Below are 18,629 nucleotides of genomic sequence, written 5' to 3'. Positions count from 1 at the left end.
TGACATGACCGTGTCTCCAGCAACCTCATCATTCTTACCACGCGAGAGCCCTGTGAGACTTCCTTCGTGGCCTTCTCACCTTCTCTGTGTCCTTAATGACACACACCTCACCCTCTCTTATGGACCTGCTCTGGCGCCTTGTTTGAAATGGACAGCCACTCCGATATTGTTCCAGCATTCCCTATGCACTTCTGCTCTGTTTCTGTCCGTCACATCAACCCATGTCTATCCTATGATTCCCTTTCTAGTTCGTCTCTTGTCAGTCCTCCTAACCTCCAATTGAAAGCACCGTTCACGAAGCCTGAAGCTTGTGTTGTTTTGTTTCACTGCTGTGTTCTCCGTGCCAGCACGGAGCCCTGTCATATGCAAGGTGCCCATGTCCAGTGGGTGAATGGTTTCTACCATGTCACTCTGCGTGTGTGGCTTCAGTTACAATGGGTTGAGCTGGGAATTGGCCTCTAACCTGACGGCAACTTCCCAATGGCTGGCCAATGGCTGAGGTCTGACGTGAGAACTTGGTCTCGGCGACAGGGTGAACGCATCAGACGCCACCGTTGGGGAGTCTGTGAGGTCTGGACAGGGAAAGTGATAGTACGATGGTGCTAAAGAGGGGCCACAGGGTAAAGGCAGCAGAAGCCTGATGAAGAGAAAAGGGTGGTACAGAGAATTAGTCAGCAGGGACAGAGGTGGTGCAAGTGGAGATAGAGAAAAGCTGAGTCAACATAATAGCGGAGAAACTCCAGTCTGATAATTCCAGAGAACGACTCTGGAAATGGGTGTTGAGATACTTGAGGGGCTCTACTATCCTGAATGGCGTCCTGGGGGGCCACGAAGCCCAGCTGTGTGGCTGGGTCCTTCTTCCTTCATTCTCTGCACATCCTAAAAACAGCTCACCATTGGCTGTCAAACCTGAGGGGTCTCTGGATCCTTCCAGGCACCTGGCAACACAGAGTCCAGTACCAGCACATCTCTTGCTGTGGCAGGGGCTCCCGGGGGCTGGGCTGGGCCAGCTCTCACTCCCATAGGAAAGGCTGAGGCACTGGGGCAAAAGTGCCAAGGGTGCGGCTGGGGCAGATGCCCTCAATCTATTCCAGGCAGCGGTGCTCAGCTGAGGTGTTCCTTTGAAAGCGTAATAATACGTACGGGCAGCTTGTGCAATTCCACTTTAAATGCGTCCTTCCCCTTTATTACACGCAAGGAAAAGGTCAGGGAGAGGCCCTGTTATGAAGCCAAGTCAGCAAACAAAATCCCCTGTTTGATGTTCCAGTGTGGCCCTGCGGCGGCAACCCTGAGGCAAGGCCGGGGTGAGGCAGGGGGTCAGAGGGTGGAGGGCATGCACAGGGAGGAACACTACCTCTGCTCCTTACTTGTTTGTGACTTGACTGACCACAGAGCCTGGCCTCCTCTCTGCCTGACTGCCCGTCATTTTCTGTCCTGAGGCCCTTTTCAAGGATGTACCTGGAAATCTTCCCACAGGTCCTGATAGAAGACCAATCTTTCTCAATTGCTAATGCAACTCTAAAACATTTTATTTTGATTCTGCTCAACATTGAGATTATGGGGGTTCGTACATTTTTCTTAAGTGAAAAACATTCTGTCCAGATAGCGTGATAACAAAAGCTCGTTCATTCCATGAATATTTATTAAGTTCCATTAAGTGTTAGGAGCTAGACCAGATATTGAGGAAGCGGCAGTGACAAGACAGAAATGCCTGCTTTCACCGCTTTTGTCAACAGCAAAGACAGATACTAAGGAAATAATTCTAAACATGAGAAATAGTATGAAAACACTATAAGGTACCCTTGGAGCTTATAAAGGGAAAACTGGGAAAATATTTGCAAATCACATATCTGAGAAAGGGTTAATATCAAAAATATATAAAGAACATAAAGAACTCCTACAACTCAACAGTAAAGAACCCCCAAACAATCCAATTAAAAAATGGGCAAAGGATCTGAATAGATATTTTCCGGCTAAGGTATACAAACGATCAACAGATACATGAAAAGGTCCTCAATATTAATCATCAGGGAAATGCAAGCCCAAACCACAAAGAAATCCCCTCACACTTTTCAGAATTATCAGAAAGACAAGCAATACACCAAGTGTTGGCAAGGATGCAGAGAAAAGGGAACTCTTGTGCACTGTTGGTGAGAATGTAAACTAGGGAAAACAGTGTAAAGGGCCCTCCAAAAATTCAAAATAGAACTGACCATATGATCCAGCAATTCCATTTCTGAGTATTATCCAAAGAAAACAAAAAGACTCTCCCCCAAAGATACCTGCACCTCCATGTTCACTACAGCATTATTCACAATAGCCAAGATATGGAAACAACCTAAGTGTATCCACTGATGGATGAATGGATAAGAAAATGTGGTACACACAGACAGGTGCACGCACACATACATGCACACACACACACACACACACACTTGAAATATTATCCAGTCATAAAAAAGGAAACCTTGCCATTTGTAACAACATAGATGGATTTGAGGGCATTATGCTAAGTGAAGTAAGTCAGAGAAAGACAAACGCTATGCGATTTCCCTTATAGGTAGATTCTAAAACAAATCAGAAACAAAAACAAAAACACCCTGTGAGCTCATGGATATAGAACACAGATTGGTGGTTGCCAGAGTGGGGAGTTGAGGGGGGGAAAAATGGATAAAGAAGGTCAAAAGGTACAAACTTCCAGTTGTAAAAGAGTAAGTCATGAGGACGTAATATACAGCATGGTGATTACACTTAATAATACTGTAGTGCATATTTGAAAGTCGCCGAGAGAGTAAATCTTGAAAGTTCTCATCACCAGAAAAAAATGTTATGTGTGGTGACAGATGGTAGCCAGAATTACTATGGTGATCATTTTGCACTATATACAAATAACGAATCATTATGTTGTACGCCTGAAACTCATATGTTATATGTCAATGATACCTCAAAAATAATAAAACATAAAAATTGCTACAGAAGTCTTTAAGCATTCATTTATTTTTATGTAGAAAAAAGGGAAACACCGTTTTCACTTACCCATAATGCAGAAGTGAGTGTCTCGATGGACATGGTGAAAAGTAACTTCAAGCACCTATTTTTAATTAAATATAATTAACTCCTACTTAGCAAACTGGTTTTCAGTCTTCTTGACAAACTTTTAGTTGCTTTAATTAGCATTAGACTCAGCTGAAAAATCACAGGAAATTCCATCATCATTAGGAAGTCAAGCTCCTTCTATCCTCTTGCTCTGCCATCTTCCATGTGGCTTCTGCCTCATGGTCTGAAATGGCTGTTGGATATCCAGCCATCATGCCCACACTCTAGGCAGCCTGATCTTTCTAGACATTATACATGATACTTCTACTTACGTGCCCCTGGCTAGAACTTAGACACATGGCTCTTTCTGTCTACAAGGGTAGTTGGTTGGGAAACGTGGTATTTACTCTATGGCTGTGTATCTAGCTGAAAACAGGTCACCTGTTGCTAAAATAGAAAAAAACAGATACAGGGGCCACTAGAAGTGGCAGTTAATGTCCTCAGGGTTGGGATGATATAAATATTAAGGGGGAAATGCTTTTCAAAATTATGCTATCCTAACGATAATGACTTTCCTAAAAAGGTCAAGTGGCTCTCATTTATTACTCTAGGGCACAACATTGCTACTGTCAGAATGGAGAATAATTTCCCACAGAGAGGCAATACTCAGCTGGAGATGGAGAGGAATGGATTTTCAGAACAGAGTCAGGGCTCACGTCCAGCCTGGTTAGCGTCAGTGGCCAGAAGGAACGCAACCTCTGCGGCACTTCCCAGCACCAGCGGCTCAGGTCACCTGCTTCTTATCTCTTGGAATCAGCACAAATCATGAGTTTTGAAGCCTTGAAACTCAAGCTGTGGGGAATTTAAAGGAGCCTGCAGAGTTTAAAATCAAATGAGCATATGAAGATAATGAAACTCATTTGTGTCCTGCAGAAGACGGGTGGCTAATCCCTACTCAGTTTGTGGTGCACCAACCTCACGTGGTGGGCTCGAGCTGTATGTTTCATACAGTGGAACTGATTCTATTGAAAATAAAAATGAGCGGGCACACAGTTTTTCCTTTGCTGTCCTGCCCGCTGCTCCCTTGCAGTGCATCCAATAAACTTCTACCTCCTTTGTTCTGCCTCGGGTGAATCCTTTCACAGCCTGTCCCGCTGGCCTCCACCCGACCCGGTCGCCCCACATTTGGTGGCCCTCATGGGGGAACCTCTGTCAGCCAGGGACTCCCCCGGATTCGCCAGGAATTTCTCAGGGCTTTCCCTCAGTGGTTCTCCTTGGGGAACTGAGGACCTCCGGCTGAGGGTATTCCTTGGGGAGAATTCGAAGGTCCAGGGGGAACCAGCCAGATCACCCTCACCCTAGCAACCCAGGCACAGTTATAAAACAACGGAAAATTCCATATGTCCCTATACTTTCTCACTCCACCCTATGACTTGGTCCCTTACCAGTGCCTCATGGCAGACAGCTCTCCTTTGACCTTCCCTTGTAGTATTGTTCAATAAACTTCTATCTTCTTTTAAAAAAAAGAAAAAGAAAACAAAAATGAGGCGTCAGAATTAAAATTATACCCTCGGTAGTTGTGAAAGTTGTGAAAGTTGTGAACCCTACTTACGGGGCACCTGGGTGGCTCAGTCGGTTGAGTGTCCAACTTTGGCTCAGGTCATGATCTCACAGTTCATGATTTCGAGGCCGGCATCGGGCTGTGTGCTGACAGCCCAGAGCCTGGAGCCTGCTTCGGATTCTGTGTCCCACCCCCCTTCGCTGCCCCTCCCCCGCTCACACTCTCTCTCTCTTTCAAAAATAAATAAACACTAAAATAAATAAATGAATCCTACTTTTCCCCAGGTTAAACTTTTCCCCAGCCCCCAGGTTAAAACTGATTCATTCATTTGTTTGTTCCTTCACTACATCAAGCATTGCTTGGATGTGTCTTAGCATTTGGCAGGTATACAGAGATGACCTTGAAAAATTTAGGCATTTCTGGTAGATTTGCAGGAATCCATAGTTTCTAGTGACATGATAACGTTTCTTTGTTCTTTATTCAGTTGAGAAGACAGCACGGCGGGAAAAAGCATTGATTTAGGAAACCTGAGTTCAAGTCAGCCCCCATGTAATCCTGGGCAAGTTTCGTAACCTTTTGGGGTCCTAGCTTCCTCCACTTAGGATTCATGGTTGAGTTAGATAAGGGGTCTCAAGTCAAATTCCTGCAGCAGCCAGGCAGGTAACAGAAATACGTGAAGTGGACTCAGCTTAAGAAAAATAGAGGCAGAGGTCTGTTTTGCTTTCCTCTTAACTCAGGTTTAAGAAAACAGCGTCATGAGCCTAATAAATGGTCACGAACACTCAGCTTCTAAACCAGAGAAGCCACAGGGAGCAGTGGAGACTGAGGTAACCTGGGGCCATGATTGCTTATCTCCAGTTAGGAATGTGGGCTGAGTGCTGCCGAATCTTTTGAGTTTTCAAGAGAACTGAGAAAATATGGATTTGTTTTCCTATGTGAAAGGTTCAGATTTTTCCATTATGGAGCAACCAAATTCAAAACTTAAAACAAAAACAAACAAACAAAAAAACCTTGTGCCAGTTCATCTGGCATTGAACCCATTTCAGCCAAAACAGGGTGTGTTTGTAGGGCTGCCCATCTATGATCTCTGGGTTACACTGTAGTCATTGGAGCACTAGTTCTCAAGTTGAGATTTCTGGATCCATTAAAAGCTTCAGCCAGGCAGGACCCATAGAAATCACATAGCAAATTTTGTGAGTGTACATGTTGGGGGTGAGAGTACTCATCAGTTTCATTAGAGTTAGGAACTCATGGCCAACAAACTTTTATTTATTTATTTATTTATTTAAAAACATTTTAAAGTATTTATTTATTTTTGAGAGAAAAAGGGGAAGAGAGGCAGAGAGAGAGGGAGACACAGAATCTGAAGCAGGCTCCAGGCTCTGAGCTGTCTGCACAGAGTCCAACGCCAGGCTCAAACTCACAGACTGTGAGATCATGACCTCAGCTGAAGTTGGACACCTAATGGACTGAGCCACCCAGGTGCCCCCTCATGACCAGCAAACTTTTTGATTCACCAATCAGCCTAGCACAGTTTTCCAGCTCTTACTCTTCAGAATGTCAAGATGGATGATGTAATCAGACACTTCGTTCATTCACTCCTTCATTCATTCAGTGATAGTTGTGGAACATATGCTATGTATGAGGCATCTTCTAGGCATTGGGGATATCGAAGCAAACAGAAGAGACGAAGTCTTTGTTCTTATGAAATGTCCCTTCTAGAGGAGGGACACAGATAACATCTATAAAAACAAAAAAGGCACATATTATGTCAGGCAATGACGAGGACCGTGCAAGGTAAGAGGAGAGAAGAGAGGCAGAGTAGGGCAGAGCGGCATTTTAGGTGGGGTGAGGGGCAAAGGCCTCTCCTTCAGAGACCTGACTAAAGTAAGCAAGCCAGCCATGCGATTTTCTGGAAAGAGCATTTCAGAGCAGGGAGAAGTGAAGACAGGCCTGAGGCAGGTGCATAAAGTGGTCTGTTTATGGAGTACCAAGGTTAAGGTTAAATTAAGGCTATATAACCACTAGTGGGTTTAAAGGAAGGCTTTGGGATTTTTTTCCCTGTAAAACAAGGAATTCCTTCACATTGTTTGCAACACTTTCATCTCTTTATGCTGATAATGCCCCGTTGAGAAACAGATCTAAGAAAAAAGGCACATGCCCACTATTGGCCGGTGCCATAAACTGGCTCCATCTTTCCTGAGAGCTGCTAGTAAATTTAACAAGAGCCATAAAACTGTTGACAAGGCAAAAGAGAAGAAAAAAAATAGGAGAAAAACTAAGTCTACCTTAGCCGGGTCTTGAATAATACACAAAAATCTCAAATAATCTCAGTTCTCAAAAATGAAAAAAAAAAAACAAAACAAGCAAAAATAAACAACGAAATTCAACATGCTTACATTCTATTAAGCTGTTAAAATGACACTTGGGAGCAATACTAATGAGGAAAAATGTATTATATGAAAAGTGCCAAAGAGAAAAAACAAGATACAAACCTGTGTATTTATGCTGATCAAAATTGTGGAAAATATATTATTGCACGTTACTGAACACAAAAAGAGAATTTGGAGGATTACCAAAAAAAAAATCTATTGTCTGGCGAGATCTCTTTTTGGGCAGGGTTGCTTACGTTCATAATGTACCTTTGTTGTTTTTTTTTTTTTCCTGTGGCTGGGTAGTGTGAGCTGTGTGAGCTGTGTGTGTGTGTGTTGAAGCTGAGGTTTACCACCCGTGAGGCACCGTTCCCTCTACGACACTGCTAAAAGGGACAGGACTGTGCTGCAGGCACTGAGCTGGCTGTGCAACAATGAGAAGTATGTAAGCAGAGTCCACATGGTCCGGCTTGCCGCAGAACCGGGAGCTACGGAACAGCAAGATACTTTGCGTCACCGTGTTGGTATCTGCACTCTAGATGGATTCGGTTCTGGGACAGAAAACCAACGACGGCTCTACCGGAGGCCAGCAGGAGTGCCAGCTGCCGCTTCAACGACAGCAGGGTGGAGGAGGGCAGCAAGTTCTCTTTGCTGCAACAGCTCCCACACCCTTCCTGCTACAGCCCTGCATCTAACTTGGTAGTTGTCTCCTTGTGGGGAGAGGGGGTTCCCGGCTTATAGGATTCCAAAGCAAAACACCGTCTAGACCAGACTGAGCTTTGAGATGTTTTCTTGTCCTTCAGGTCAACGGTCACCTCTTCAGGGAGGGTTTCCCTGGCCAATCGATCTAAAGTAGCTCCTACCCAGTGATGGAGGGTATACCATCCTGCTTTGTGTTTTGTGTATTAGTTCTGCAACCATTTCCATTTATTTGTTTACTTATTGTCTGTCTTCCCCCATTGTAATTTTTTTTAGTGTTTATTTATATTTGATAGAGAGAGAGAGGCAGAGCACAAGCAGGGGAGGGGCAAGATCGAGGGACACACAGAATATAAAGCAGGCTCCAGGCTCTGAGCTGTCAGCGCAGAGCCCGACACGGGGCTCGAACTCACGAACTGTGAGATCGTGACCTCAGGCGAAGTTGGATGCTTAACACACTGAGCCACCCAGGCTCCCCTGTCTTCCCCCATTGCAATGTAGGCTTCTTGAAAACAGAGAGGACCACATCTGTCTTATTTGTTATTGGTGCCTGCAATGATTTCTGGTGTGTAGTAGTTCCTTGGCATTTATTTATTTTTTTGACCAGATTAATAAACTTGCAACGATCAGCAATTCAGGGTCCCTGGACCTCTGCAGCTCATCTGGATGTCATTTCTTGAGTCGACTTGAATGAAAGATTTCACATTGCGACAATGCGACCACAAAACTTGGGTGCTGGGTTCATTAGAGTCTCAACAAGACTATGACATTGCCTTGGGCCTCAGGAAAAGTGTTGCCCTGGAGAAGGAGGGGGCACCTGTTTCACTTCCCCTGCTTGGAAAATCCCCTGTGTTTCCATATCCCCAGGCTTCCTTCTCCCTTTCCTTCTTTTTGCTTCTGGAGACTGAAGGCTAGCAGTCAGGTAAGCGACAGTACGCCAGCAGGAAATCTCTGCATCTTTTTCTCTAGCATCTGTAGGGCCCTTAGAGAAGAACGGCATGTGTGGAGGGTGGAACGGGGGAAGGAGTCACCCAGGACATGCAGATTTGTGGTTGTTTGATTCTTGCATCATTTTAAACGAACGGCTCAGAGCAATGGCGGTGGCAGTGCCATTTATCAACATGAAGCTGATTTTCGCTGCCTGGGTGTGGATATGCTGTCTTACTCCTCCGTGTGAAAGAAAGTCTTCAAGTGACTCCTGGAGTTATTGCTCTGGAATGTCTGGTACACTGCTTCACAGTGTGTGACAATGAAAAAAATGTAGTGGCTGAAATGAGGGCTAGAAATGTCTCTCTGAGTTCTTGTTGAGAGCTAAGACCTGCAAGGACTTGGCTTTACTCGTTTCCTGACAACTTAAACTGAATGCCCGAAACGATGCATACCTTTGGTAATAACTGCTCACACTTATTGAAAGCTTGCTCTGTGTCTGGCCCTGTTTTGAGCATTGCAGTCTTGACTCAACAACTCAACAATCCTAAGAGGTACTTACTTTTTTCTTTCTTTCTTTTTTTCTTTTCTCTTTTTTCTTTCTAGTGTTTTTCTGTTTTTACTGATGAAACGCTGGGCACAGAGCGTTGAGCAACTTGCCTGAGGTCATCCAGCTAGAAGCGACAGAGCCAGGAAATGGATCCAGAAAACCTGGCTCCAGCATCCACGCTCTTAACCATATAGGCTATACTATCTATATTTAGAAAGAGAGACACCTGTAGATTTGCTTTTATTATATAGAATCAAATTACGCATGGATGGCCCCCTCTGGGTGAACTAGGCATCAAGTACCCCTGCAGATTATGGAAGTTTAGCTGCTGAGGGCAGGTAGAGGAAGTCAGGGCAGGCTTCCTGGGGCAGGCAAGGCTATGGTTGGATCATTTCTTACCTGTGAGAAATGAGGATGTGCAGAGCACACTGTGACCACAGCCACTCTCGCTCCGCTTTAGGACCAAAGCACTTGCTCCCCAGCTGTTCTGAATGTTGTCTGCCGATGAGTCACAGCTGAATCCCTCCCCTGGCCTCTCCCTCCTCAAAGGGAGCCACTTCATCCAAGGTTATCCTCTTCTTCAGATGGCCTCGTGCCACAACTCATTGGTGGGGTTACAAAGGCCCCACCTCTTGCCTGAATTTGAGACACCGCTTTTTTTTTTAAGTTTTATTTTTATTTATTTTAAGAGAGCGATAGAAAGCAAGTGGGGGAGGGGCAGAGAGAGGGAGAGACGGAATCCCAAACAGGCTCTGTGCTGTCAGCAAAAAGCCCGATGCGGGGGCTCAAACTGACAAACCAGGAGATCATGACCTGAGCCGAAATCAAGAGTCAGACGATTAACCAACTGAGCCACCCAGGCGCTCCTAGACCACTCTGAAAGCCAGCCCCTAAATAGGGCCACGTGGGATCAGCTGAGATCTCTGCACAGCGCTGCTTTCTACATTCCTTTATGGGTGTTACTCCCCAAAGCACTCACCATATATGCTTCCTTCACAGAGTCTGTTTCTGGGGAAATGTGACCTAAGAAGGCAAGCAAGTGGAAGGCCCTTCTAGGCTGAGGGGCAGCGTGAGCAAGACTTGGCAGTTCTACCAGCACCTATGTGCCCGCATGATGTATACACTTGGGCGTAGTGGGAAAGGTGGCTCGTGAGGGAGGCAGGGACGAGATCCTAGAGAGCCTTGTATGCAGGCTGAGGGGTTGGATTGTATCCGTAGATTGTTCATTTGTTCATTTAACGGATATTAACTGTGTGATACTATATGTAAGGCATGGCCCAAGGCACTGGGGACACAATGGTAGTATTTCCCTAGCCTGTTCCATATTTGGCATTGGCTGCTACAAACATTACTGTGCATGTCCTTGACACACATATCTAAATCTTACTGTTGAGCATATACCAAGGAGAAGAACTCTGTACCATTTCCAAATGGTCACCTCAATCTACCTTCCCACAGGCAAGTGGGAGTTCCTCGATGAGAAGTCCTTGTCAACACTTGGTCATAACAGTCTTTAAATTTCAGATATTCTGGGGCACAGGGTGCGTAGTGGTGTCATAACGTGGTTTTATTTGTATTTCCATGAAGACTCATGAAATTCTTGTCATCTTTTTGAAGTGAGCTCTACACCCTACCTGGAGCTTGAACTCATAACCCCCAGATCAAGAGTCATATGCTCTAGCCACTGAGTCAGCCAGGTGCTCCTTCTTTTCACGTGTCTAATGGCATGCTCTTCTGGATATCTTCTGTGAAGTTTCCATTTAAGCCTCTGCTCCTTTTTTTTATTATCTATTTTTTGTATTGATCTGTACAGAAAGGTTGACAAATTAGAGTAGATTAAAATTAGGAACTGCTGTCATCAAAAGGCATCATTAAGACAGGGTGCTAAGCACCTGCATTATATCATTCTGTCCTTTCAAACAGGGATATAAGTATCCCTCTATTACAGATGGGAAATTGAGGCTCAGGGAGGGTAATCAACTTGCCCCGGACCACACGGCTTAGTAGTGGAGAAGTGAAGGTTTGAATTTAGATCTGACTGAGTCTAGAGACTAAGCTCCCAATTCCTGCTGGTGCTGCACCACTTTACTGCCTCCAAATGGTCCCCTGTGGGGCCTGCACAACGTCAGGCTCCATACATGTGTCACCATTGTGCCTTCCTGTGTGCAGGGATCACTTAACACGGCCCTCGTTCCTCCCTGTAAATTATTCACTTCCTTCGCTGTTGTGTTAGGTTGGCCGGCTGGAACGGTTGCTCTTTGGTCTTTTTCTTAGTCCTGAGGAAGCAAGGCTCCTGTACGTGGGAAAGACGTAGACGACGTTCTGTGTCTGGAGCAGGATGGATGGCAAAGCCCCGGGCCCCACGGGAAGAGGTAGCTGTGGATGGGCAATGCCAGGTCTACACCGTGTACCCGTGGACCGCTGGAGTCAGGAGGGTCCTGGTATCCTGGTATTTGTGCCAGCACTTCTCCTGCCTTTTCTCCCTGGCTGCCGGAGGCCCTCCTGTGGAGCTGAGCATCCGGTCTCTCAGGCAGGGGGCTGTGTGCGCTGCCTTTGTGGGAGGAGGGCTCTCAGCTGGGTCGGGGGTTGTAGGTGAGTCACTGGGAGTTGTTGCCAGGCCTGCCTGTTACAGTAGAAGCCAGAAGTTACCTGATCCTGTATGGAGCCTTGTGAGAACCAGACAACGTCAGGGCTCCACCCTGTGTGAGCAAACCAAGAGGATCTGGCTCCCATCATCACTGCACCTCAATGTCCCCATAGCGGAGGGAAGTGCAGACCTGCCTCCAGGAGCAGATTTGAGCCCATCATGCTGCTCATATTGGCTACCCTTTACTGAGGACCTGCACCAAGTGCTTTGCTAAACTTTTTATATACATTTTCCTAATACTTAAAAATCCCAGGGAAACACAAACATCACTTCTAATGTATAGTTGCAGAAATGAACACACAGGAAGACTAATTGTAGCTTCCTCCGTGCCTTCATAGCTGCTAAGTGGCAGAGTCAGGATTCAAACCCACATCTGTGTGACTCTGAAACTCACAAGAGTGTTTACCACGAAGCTAATGAAATATAAACCTCAAGGCCCCCATTGCATGGGCCCCTTCGAAGCACTGGGTCCTAACAAGAGCTTCCTAACAGTATTCAAATGGTCGTATGTGCTTCAAATATTTGCAAAACTAAAGAAATAATTGCAAAATTCATAGATTGTTTCCTTAGTTAAAACTACCATATCTTTCTACTCTGTCTTCTCTCCCTCACACTTGCCCCGGGTGGAGCTGGGCATTTGGGGTGCGTAGATATTTAGTTTGGGTTTGGTGAGATACATTGATGTGGCTCACGATCACTTCTGTGATTGTTAAGTTATTGCTAGCTGTCTCACTGAAGGAATGGCTTCTGGAAATATTCCTGCCGCCCCCTGTGCCTACTTGCCTGGCTTTGTGACTTGAACATACAGAACCAGAGATTGGATTGCCAATGTGAAGCCGTCTCTGTCTTCAGCACAGGAAGTATGTGGGAAATGGAGAAGAAACATGACACTTTCAAAGTAAAAACTGTTAGTAATCAAAACTAATTTTTATCTTTCTATTCTCTGTCTAGACAGTGATATCACAAAACTGTTACCAGAAGAAGAGGCAATCAGAGAATATGCAAACAATACAGAAAAAGAATTACAGAGATGTGTCAGGCAGTTAATTAATGAAGACACTATATTACTTTTCTGGGATTTTGCTACGGTCTCTGATATTTGTCAACTTTTAAAGCTTTGTAAATTGTGGGAAATTCTTTTCTCATTCTAAATAGTTACTTTGGTAGCTAACTTTCTGGTTATAATTTTCTTAAGGAGGAACCCCCCACTCCACCCCCTCCCACCAAACTTGGAACTGACCCTACTCAAACTCATGCTTTTAGCGATGGTGGAACCTTCCATTGGAAGTTTCATCAGTCCCCTGTGTGGACCGAGAAATGCGAATTTGAGGTCTGGAAAAGCCCCAGCTTCCTCCATTTCAGAAAGTGCTATAGGGGTCCTCTAATGGAGATGAGAGGCCACAGGCATCCTCTAGCCTAAGGTCAATAGCACAGCAAAGTCCCCAGCCTTCAGTGGTACATGTCCATTCTTTTCTGAGACCAGAAGAGGCTTAGGGGAAACTTACAAATTGCTTAGCTTTTGCAATGTGCAGTAGCTTTCCCTACAGCCCCAGCCAAAATGGAATTTGCTGGTGAGACTTCCTTGGACATCTCAGTCTACAGGGCTTTTTTCTGGAGCAAGCATACAGGGGTGAGCAGGTGTGAGGGGGGTGGAGCTGCTGTAGGTATGGTCTGTTCAGCCGCCCTGTGGGCTTTTCAGCAGTGGACGCAGAAATATGACTGAAGGCGGGTGGCCGCTGGTGCACTGGGACTCAGGGCCGGGCCTTACCGTGTCCTCTGTGCTGCCAGACCACATCATCATTCATTCTGGCCCAAGGCGGTTCCAGCAGCTGCAGGGCTGGAGCCTGCCTTCCTTCAAGACTTTTCTTCTTTGTGGTTTTCACTTCTCCACCTGGTGTCTGGATTGCAAATTACAGGAGAGGACGGAGCATCTGTTCTCCCCACTGAACAAAGGGACTGTGGCAGTTCCAGGCTGACACTGTTTACTCAAGCTCCGGGAATGCCCCGCCCCCGGCTGCCCTAGCAGCCAACCAGGGCACCAAGCTGGTCACAGTCACGGGGGACGCTTCACCAGGACAGGCCCACAGAGGGGCTGCTTTGTTCAGAGGCTGTGGTGGAGTGGGGAATGCCGCAGCCATCACGCCCAGGAATAGAGAAAATTATGGTACAGACAGAGCAGGTCGCATTTGGAGTTTTAGTAAGCAGAGAGCCTCAGAAGGCAGAGTCACTAGTCTAAGAACCGTGTGACACAGGCCTCAGAGGCTGGCTAGCCTGCCCTGAGGTGTTCCCTAGAGTAATTTGTTTCTAGTTTAGGAGTGCTGGGCCCATGGATTCTTCCCCAATCTCTCTCTTTATGTCCCCCTCTGAATAAACAGTACACACAAGAGTGAACACATACACAAAGCCCTTGCTCTGTTCCTGTGTGACCACAGGCAAATTCAATCACATTCGGCACACAACACACACCCCATACAATTCTATACACAATATACATACACAATAAACTAAGTAGCACTGGGGATAATGTTCTGGGCTGAACTGTGTGCCCCTGAAATTCATATGTTGAAGTCTGAACCCCCCCAGTGCCTCAGAATGTGACTGCATTTGGAGATAGGGTCTTTAGAGAGGTAATCAGCCTAAAACGATATTAGGGTGGGTCCTAAAGTGCCCTTATTTGAAGAGGAGATCAAGACATAGGCACTTACCAAGAGAAGACCACGTGACAACACAGAGAGAAGATGGCCATCTGAAACCAAGGAGGAACGCCTCAGAAGAAACCACCCCTTTTTACATCTTGATATTGGACATCTAGCCTCCAGAATTGTGAGAAAATAAATTTCTGTGGTGCAAGCCTGTGCCAGCCTGTGGCACTTTGTTATGGCAGCCCAAATTCATATAGATAATAACAGTAACTCCACTGTATCAGACATCAGTATGCAGGAAAAGAGATTCCCTCGAGACTAGTGTTGCTTCGTTTTAGCATACCGATTTCTAGGAATTTCGCATTTGGGATTTTGCAGCCACTGGTCCAGACCGGGCTTGAGGATGCTTCCCTCAGATCTCACAGTGATCCTTGGCCAGGCTCATCTATACCTTCAGAGTCTCTTTGTGAGTTCCCATGCTTGCCATAATCCCTGATACTATTAGGGGATTTTAGCTTGTGGAGTCCTCTTTTCCTCCTTATGTCAGAGTATCATTGTGAAACAGGAAAGAAAGGAAAAGGAGCAAAATAACTTTTCTTAAATACTCATTGGTGCTAAATCTGGTGGGCTGGGGGCTGGAGGAAGGCGAAGACCAATATGGAGCAATGGGCTGGGTTATTTCCAGTCTGCTGGGGAGAAGGAAAAGGGAGAACAAGGTTGCTACAGCAAAAAAGAGAGCATCTAGTCTTGGGGGAGAAAACCTAAAAGAAGCGTGAGCAGCCCCGGGAGAAGGAACAGCATGCAGGGGGAAGTGAGCACATAACCTCCAGGGTAGCACTATCCAACAGAACTTTTGGTGATGATAAAATATTCTGTATCTGTGCTGTCCAATATGGTAGCCACTGGCCGGTGGTAACTGAGCATCTTGGAATGCGGTTAGGTATGACTGAGGAACTGAACTCTTAATTTCGTTGTACTTATTTTAAGTGTAACTATAAATAGCTGCATATGGCTACAGTGTGAGCTAGCATGATTCTAGAACCCATGGCCCACTGTTGCTTGCCTACCCAATGGCTACCTTCCTTCTTTCTTGATCACCAAACCTCAGTTTTGTTCAGGCAGTCAGAAGCCATGTGTTTTAGGGGAGAGAGACTCCTTCCGAGCTCTCCGGGGGGAGGGGAATGTTGACTAGACTAAGCCAGTTGTGGGACTCATATTCCCCTCGCAAGTGATTGGTTTAGGAATAGGCAAATGGTGCATGTCCAGTCAACGAGACATAGAAGGAAGTCTGCTGGAGCATTGTGAGAATGTTCTCCAGGATCTTAAAAGGGGTCCTAAAAAGGGCAGAGTCCCTAAAAAAAAAAAAAAAAAAAAAAAAAAAGGGCAGAGTCCCTCTTTTGGTCCTTAGGTTTTTGTGTGAGGATCTGATGCTTAGCATTGCTGGGGCTCCCTCATGCCCACGAGGGGATGAAAACAAGTATGCTGAGAATGGCCGATGTAAAAGGTGGAAGGAACCTGGGTCTTCAGTGATGTCCCCCAGCTATGTCATAACCAACCTTGGAATTGTCCTGCCTCCTCTGTTACGTGAAATAACAATTCCCTTTATTACTACAGATATTTGAAGCTGGGTCTTCTGTTACATGCAGTCAAAAGTATTCTTTTGGGATTAGCAAACCCAAAGTTTGTACTTATTTTAAGTGTAAACATGGCAGGCAGTCCGTGTTTCTGTGTCCAATGCCCATTGGAGGGCAATGCACCCTTTGGTCCAAGCACCTTTTCTCATCATTCTTCCCAAACTAATGTTCCAAGCAGCCACCAACAGACAACTGAGTTAATATGCTCAGTTGTGACTCCTGTTCTAGGGCAAGAGAACACAGGCATGTGCCTTGCCACAAATTCCCCCACAAACATTTTCTTCCTGATGGTCCTCACAAATGGAAAGTGTTCCTGTAAAATCAATGATACCTTAACACCCATGATACCAGCCCACAGAAACCATTCAAATAAGCCTGAATCAAGGAAACAGGTTTTCTTTATGCCTATGCATATAAAAGAAAGTACTTATTTAAAATATTATTTATTTTTGAGAGAGAGAAACAGAGCATAAGTGGAGGAGGGGCAGAGAGAGAGCGAGACACAGAATCTGAAGCAGGCTCCAGGCTCTGAGCTGTCAGCACAGAGCCCAATGCCAGGCTTGAATTCACAAACTGTGAGATCATGACCTGAGCAGAAGTCAGATGCTTAACCGACTGAGCTACCCAGGTGCCCCAGAAAGTATTTATTTTTAAAGGGTTAATTCATACTTGGAAGGGAAGTCAGTCACTCAGCAATCCTTATTTGAATATAATGGAGCAAAAAATGCTCTTTTATTAATAATCCAATGTACATTAAATATCTTTGCAGCTGTTACATGAATGTGACGTATCTGGCATAGAAATGTATACACACTTCCACATCTGATAGATTTATGCTGTACACGAGTCACCCCACACAGAGCATGCCCTTTCACAAGGATACGCATGGATGTCTCGGGACATTTGTTAAAACATACTTGGTCAAACATTTTGGCAATCGGGAATCAGACACAGAGGAGCATACCAGAGAGATGAGTTCGCAACAGGACCAGCTGTACTGAAGATACCAACTCCAGAAACCTGAAACAGAATTTATTGGGGTTCACACATGCAGCACATATATACAGTAGAGTTGGGGTAACTGGAACTCCATAGCAGGAAGTCTTACAGAGCAGTGAAAACAGGAAAGAAACAAGAGAGAACAAAACACCCAAACGCCAAAACCAAGGACAGGACCACTGCCAAGATCTCCCTACAAAGGACAGTGGATCGTGGGTTTTGCATGTGTCCAAAACGAAGGTTTACCTGAAAGAAAAAGACTCTTGCAGGACTTTATTTACAGTATCTAGACACTAGTGAAGGATTCAAGATCTATTCAATATGTTCCTGGGTCAGGGTGAGGATACATAACCACAGTTTAGATGTTATAAAAGCACATATCAAGAAAGAACATTTTGTTTTTCTTCTGTTTGATTTAGGACATAGATTCGGCCCAATAAATGTATAATAATAGTGGTGGAAGTGAGATTAAGCAAATCTATCCAGTTTTACCTAGGCAGGCCTGGTGAATGTCAAAGGCAAGCAAGGAGTTTCCTTCTTGGACATCTACTTGGGCGTGAAAGGGGAGACAATGTGCAACTTCAAATGAGTTCAGTTTTGTTTGCACAGCATAAAACAGCCAATTGACTATACATTCTCCCCAAAGGAGCAATCCTCATAGGAAGCAGTAGATTCTGGGCACTGTGGGTCCTATTCGGAGTCAAGGCAAATGCAGAAAGAAACCCTTCGTGAATTGACATGAGGTTGAGCTCGCCAAGTCTTTCCTTCCCTCGGGTGCGGGGGCAATGCTGCCCCACAAATCGACAGGCTCCAATTTGGGGTGGCCTGGGTCAAGGCAGCGGGAGGCTACGCAATTCAGGGCTTTAGGTAGAACGGTAGGTAGGCGAATGATTAACAGAGTGATCTGTAGCCTTGGGGGTAGATTTCCATGGTGTAAACACTCCTACCCTGGCCAATTTCAAGCCACAAACGTGATGTTACTGAACCTGGAGTTGGGGAGAGTGTGCAGTAGCACGCCCACATACGGTATTTCTACTCTACAGATCCAACGGGCATATATGACCTCAAGGGCATGGATAATACTAAGTGTAGTAAACTCATTAGAAAGTGATGAGTTTTGCATATTTATGATCTAAGTGTAAGTTTACATAATTTTCAGTAATGGCTGTGTTTCTCACCCCGCTCCGAAAATTCCTGAAAGGATTGGCTCTGCGGAACTGGTTTGAGCCTGCCCCGACACATCACGGGCTTCGGAGGACTTTGGTCCCTGTGAGCAGGCTCCGCCAGCCACTCCGCACCCCTGCTTCCAGGGTAGGCTGCTAGCCTGGTGTTCAACTCCCTCTGAAGAGAGGGCTGAGGGCTGCTTTCTCCTTCCTCTAGTTTTGGGCACTCTTGGCTGGAAGGGGAGCATGGACATGGTGGCGTAAGCAGGGTGGGGACAGCCTCTGCAATGTCAGCATGTAATTCTGAAGAGAAAGCACCCAGCCTTCAGCACCAAGCAGACCCAGTGCAGGCACAGAGGGGTGCGTCTCCCTCCCACAGGTCAATGAATTCCGAGAACC

Source organism: Panthera tigris, chromosome A1 (assembly GCF_018350195.1).
Source record: "Panthera tigris isolate Pti1 chromosome A1, P.tigris_Pti1_mat1.1, whole genome shotgun sequence".
Taxonomy (NCBI): Eukaryota; Metazoa; Chordata; class Mammalia; order Carnivora; family Felidae; genus Panthera; species Panthera tigris.
Note: the sequence above shows the minus strand (reverse complement) of the source record.